Source organism: Cucumis melo, chromosome 8 (genome assembly GCF_025177605.1).
Source record: "Cucumis melo cultivar AY chromosome 8, USDA_Cmelo_AY_1.0, whole genome shotgun sequence".
NCBI classification, from domain to species: Eukaryota; Viridiplantae; Streptophyta; class Magnoliopsida; order Cucurbitales; family Cucurbitaceae; genus Cucumis; species Cucumis melo.
Window position 1 is genome coordinate 18955993 of NC_066864.1, and position 5444 is coordinate 18961436.

A 5444-nucleotide genomic window follows, 5' to 3' on the forward strand; every position below is an offset into this window, starting at 1 on the left:
GGTTACACTTACAAGAATTACTAAAATAGTTAGTATATTCTTGACCGAAGTAAAGGTAACTAAATGCTAAGTAAATATAAGATATTTTTGAGTTAGAATTTGATCAAGATTGTCTTGATTCAAAGGAGGAGTAATCGGCTCCCTCGGTAAAGGTTATTCTGAACCTTTGAAATATCGTTGCAAAACATAATAAATGGTATATTATTAAAAGTTTTGCTAGAATGATTGGTTTTATTAGGATTATGGTTTCTAAACAAAGTATGTTTGTTTTTCAGCATGAATAGCTCAATAATTCAATTGTTAGCTTCCGAAAAACTTAACGGCGATAATTATGTGGCATGGAAATCAAATCTTAACACAATATTAGTGGTTGATGATTTAAGATTTGTCTTAATTGAGGAATGTCCTCAAACCCCTACCTCAAATGCAAACTGAACTAGTCGGAAAGCATACGATCGATGGATAAAAGCAAATGGAAAGCCCGTGTATACATCCTTGCTAGCATGTCTGATGTTTTAGCAAAGAAACATGAATCCTTAGCCACGACTAAAGAGATAAAGGATTCATTAAAAGGAATGTTTGGGCAACCAGAATGGTCAATGAGACACGAGGCAATTAAATACATTTACACTAAGCGAATGAAGGAGGGGACCTCTGTTAGAGAACATGTCCTGGACATGATGATGCACTTCAATATTGCTGAAGTAAATGGTGGAGCCATTGATGAGGCTAATCAGGTTAGCTTTATCTTAGAGTCTCTTTCGAAGAGCTTCATACCATTTCAAACAAATGCATCCCTAAACAAGATAGAGTTTAATTCGACAATCCTTCTAAATGAGCTCCATTGTTTTCAGAATCTTACCATGGGTAAGGGAAAAGAAGTAGAAGCAAATATTGCTACTACAAAAAGGAAATTCTTAAGAGGATCGTTCTCTAAATCTAAAGCTAGACCCTCAAAACCTAATCGTAAGATAGAAAAGAAGGGAAAGGGGAAGACTCTCAAACAGAACAAGGTTAAGAAGACTACAGAAAAAGGTAAGTGTTACCACTGTGGTGAAAATGGGCATTGGTTAAGAAACTGCCCAAAATGCCTTGCTCAGAAAAAAAAACAGAGAAGGAAACACAAGGTAAATATGATTTTCTTATCCTTGAAACATGTTTAGTGAAAAATAAAAATTCTATCCAGATATTAGATTGAGGAGCCACTAATCATATTTGCTTCTCATTTCCGAAAAATACTTCTTGGAAAAGGCTTTCTGAGGGCGAGATCACTCTCAAAGTTGGAACTGGAGAAATGGTCTCAACTAAAGCAATGGGAGACTTGAAGTTGTTTTTTTAATGATAGATATATCATGCTCAAGAATGTCTTGTATGCACCTCAAATGAAGAGAAATTTAATATCTATCGCTTGTATGTTAGAACATATGTACAAAATATCTTTTAAAATTAATGAAGCGTTCATTTTTCCGAAAAGGTATTCAGGTTTGTTCTGCTATACTTGAAAAAAACTTATGTAAGTTAATACCAACACGAGCAAACTTTGTCTTTAATACTGAAATGTTTAGAATAGCTAAAACTCAGAATAAAAGACAAAAAGTTTCTTCCAATGCCTTCTTATGGCACTTAAGATTTGGACACATAAATCTCAATAGGATTGGGATATTGGTTAAGAGTGGACTTTTAAGTCAGTTAGAAGATAACTCTTTACCTCCATGTGATTCTTTTCTTGAAGGAAAAATGACCAAAATATCTTTTACTGGAAAAGGTCTTAGAGCCAAAGCATCTTTAGAGCTCATGCATTCGAACCTTTGTGGACCAATGAATGTTAAAGCTTGGGGAGCATATGAATATTTCATTAGTTTTATTGATGATTATGTAAGGTATGGTCATGTTTACCTAATTTAGAACAAGTTTAATTCATTTGAAAAGTTCAAAGAATATAAGGTTGAAGTTGAAAATAAATTAGGTAAAATAATGAAGACACTTTGATCAGATCGAGGTGGAGAGTATATCGACTTGCAATTCCAAGACTATTTAATAGAACATGGAATCCAATCATAACTCTCTGCACCTAGTACGCCTCAGCAGAACGATGTATAAAAAAGAAGAATCCGAACTTTTTTAGATATGGTTCGCTCTATGATGAGTTTTGCTAAGTTGTTATATTCTTTTGGGGATATACTTCAGAAACAGCTATCTATATTTTAAACAACGTTCCCTCTAAAAGTGTTTATGAAACACCTTATGAGCTACGAAAAGGGCGTAAAGGTAGTCTACGTCACTTTAGGATTTGGGGATGTCCAGCACACGTGTTGGTGCAAAACCCTAAAAAGTTGGAACGTCGTTGAAAATTATGCCTATTTGTAAGTTATCCAAAAGAATCTAAAGGTGGTTTGTTTTATGAACCTCAAGAAAATAAAGTATTTGTGTCAACAAATGCTACGTTCTTAGAGGAAGACCACATAAGAAATCATCAAACTCACAGTAAACTAGTATTAGAAGAAATTTCCACTAAAGTAGTTGATAAAACTAGGAATATTGGTCAAACACATCTTTCTCAAGAGTTGGGAGAACCTCGATGTAGTGGGAGGGTTGTACGACAGCCTGATCGCTATTTGGGTTTAAGTAAAGCTCAAATCATCATACCTGATGATGGGATAGAGGATCCATTGACCTATAAATAGGCGATGAATGATGTGGACTGTGACCAATGGATCAAAGTCGTGGACCTTGAAATGGAATCTATGATGTAAAATCTATTGGTTGTAAATGGATCTACAAGAGAAAACGAGACCAAGCTGGTAGAGTAGAAACTTTCAAAGCTCGACTAGTGGTAAAAGTTTATACACAAAAGGAGGGAATGGATTATGAAGAAAATTTCTCTCCTGTTGTCATGCTAAAGTCGATTAGAATACTCTTATCGATCGCCACTTTTTATGATTATGAAATTTGGCAGATGGATGTCAAGACAACGTTTTTGAACGGAAATCTTAAGGAGAGTATCTATATGGTCCAACCAGAGAGGTTTATACAAAAGAGTCAAGAACAAAAGGTTTGTAAGCTTAAAAAATCCATATATGGATTAAAACAAGCATCTAGATCCTAGAATATAAGGTTTGATACTGAGATCAAATCTTATGGTTTTGAACAAAATGTTGATGAACCTTGTATTTATAAAAGAATCATCGATTCCACTGTGGCATTTTTAGTTCTGTTTGTAGATGACATTCTACACATTGGGAATGATGTAGGTCATCTAACTGATATTAAGAAATGGCTAGCTATGCAATTTCAAATGAAAGACTTGGGAAATGCTCAATACGTTCTTTGTATCCAAATAGTTCGGAATGGAAAGAAAAAAACACTAGCCATGACTCAAACATCTTATATAAACAAAATGTTGTCAGGATATAAGATGCAGAATTCCAAAAAGGGTTTGTTGTCGTACAGATATGGAATTCATTTATCAAAAGAATAATGTCCAAAGACACCTTAAGAAGTTGAGGATATGAGTAACATTCCCTATGCTTCTGCTATTGGGAGCTTGATGTATGCAATCTTATGTAGTAGACCTGACATTTGCTATTCAGTAGGGATGGTTAGTAGATATCAGTCCAATCCTGGACGTGATGATTGGACAGTCGTTAAGAATATTTTAAAATATCTTGGAAGAACAAAAGACTACAAGCTTGTGTATGGTTCTAAGAATCTGATCCTTACTGGATACACTGATTCTGATTTTCAATCTCATAAGAGAAATTAAGTTTTGTGGACTTGTTCTTCTAAGGTGGATGTAACCTTTTGAACGATATATGAAAGTCCTGAAAACTTATGTGCGAAACAGAAATCGACCAGAAGGATGTATGATAGAAAATTATATTGTTGAAGAGGCTATAAATTTCTGTTATGAATTTATTGCTGGAGTTAGATCTATTGGACTTAACTCATCTGTAATAAAAAGTGATTTAAACGTGGATAGAGCATTATCGGCTTCTTCTTTTATCAGACCGAGTAAGGAGCAGTTAGATCAAGCTCATCTTTACGTCATTCAGAATGTAAATGATGTTCTACCATACGTCGAGTACGTGCTAAACCCTATTTATTCTCATTCTACATAAGTTGGTTATGTAATTAATTAATAACTTGTCATTTATGAGAGACAACATATGGAGAGTTTGCGTAAGCTTAACTCTAGTAAAGTTCGAAGTAAAAAGTGGATTCAAGTAGAGGATAATCGCACATTCAGTCGATGGCTGTCCACACGGGTAATCACTAGAATTATACTTTTTCATGTTTCTTTTGGATCTAACTAAATCCAATATATTGTGTAGGTTGCACATGCTCTCGAACTACCTAAAAATTCCATCACGCCTTCTTTAAGATGGATAGCTCACGGACCTTCTCCAGATGTGGCCACTTATTCTGGTTACATGATTAATGGTTATTACTATCATACAAAAAGTCATGATGATATGAGAAGAGTTCAAAATAGTGGAGTTAGTATAACTGCTACTACGATGCAAGTCTCTAGTTCTAAGGATAAAAACCCTGTCATGTTAGATATGACGTTTTATGGTGTAATTTAAAAGATATGGGAGATTGATTTGCATCAATTATCTTTTATTTTATTCAAGTGTGATTGGGTTGACAATAGAAGTGGAGTCAAAGTGGACGAGCTTGGGTTTACCATCATGGATCTCAAACGTATTGGACATAAACATTACAAGAAAAAGTATCTACATGACAGTTCATTGCATCAAAAATTAAAAGGAGGAAAGAAAAAACTGTCATAAAAGGTCAGAATGCGCGTTTTTGGCGCGGAAAGGCCGAATTTTTTGGATTTGAAAAATTTATGACAGTTTTTAACTTACATAAATCTATGACAAATTTTAACTGTCATTGAATATAAATAATAAAATAATTTAATTATTAATTATATATTTTTTTATCTCCTTTCTCTCTACATCTCCACGAAAGGCTCCAAAAAATCTTTCCTTCTTCAATCGACGACGGCTGGGCAATCTTAAAAACCCTAACCCCAATCTTCCCCATGCTCACCGCGGTGTCCACTCTTATTCTCTCATCGACGGCTCCCTCACCATCTTCTTACTCTTCTTCTTCCTTCGCTAGGGCACAACAGCACTGCAGCATCCCAAATTTTGTGCTCCTTCCTCTTCTCCTTATGAACCTCTCTCCCTTGTCAATTCAAGCTCTACCTCGCTGGTTCTCATACTCACGGTATTGTATCTGTAAGTTTTTTTAAACCCTTTGAACTTCTTGTCGACTTCTCATGTTGGTTTTTGGGTTCTTCTTGAATTGTAAACAGTGTTATTCGTAGAGCTGCAGATGCCATTACAAATCTTGCGCATGAGAACATTTTCATCAAAACGCAAGTTAGGTATGTTTAGTTGATTCACTTTTAAGTTTTATAAGTTTCATTGAAG

The 5444-nt window shown here is 34.8% G+C and overlaps 1 pseudogene; it reads left to right on the forward strand.

Annotated features, from left to right (window-relative positions):
* The first annotated feature begins 276 nt into the window (after nt 1–276).
* Nucleotides 277–4586, forward strand: LOC127150671 (uncharacterized; annotated as a pseudogene).
* The last annotated feature ends 858 nt before the right edge of the window (nt 4587–5444 follow it).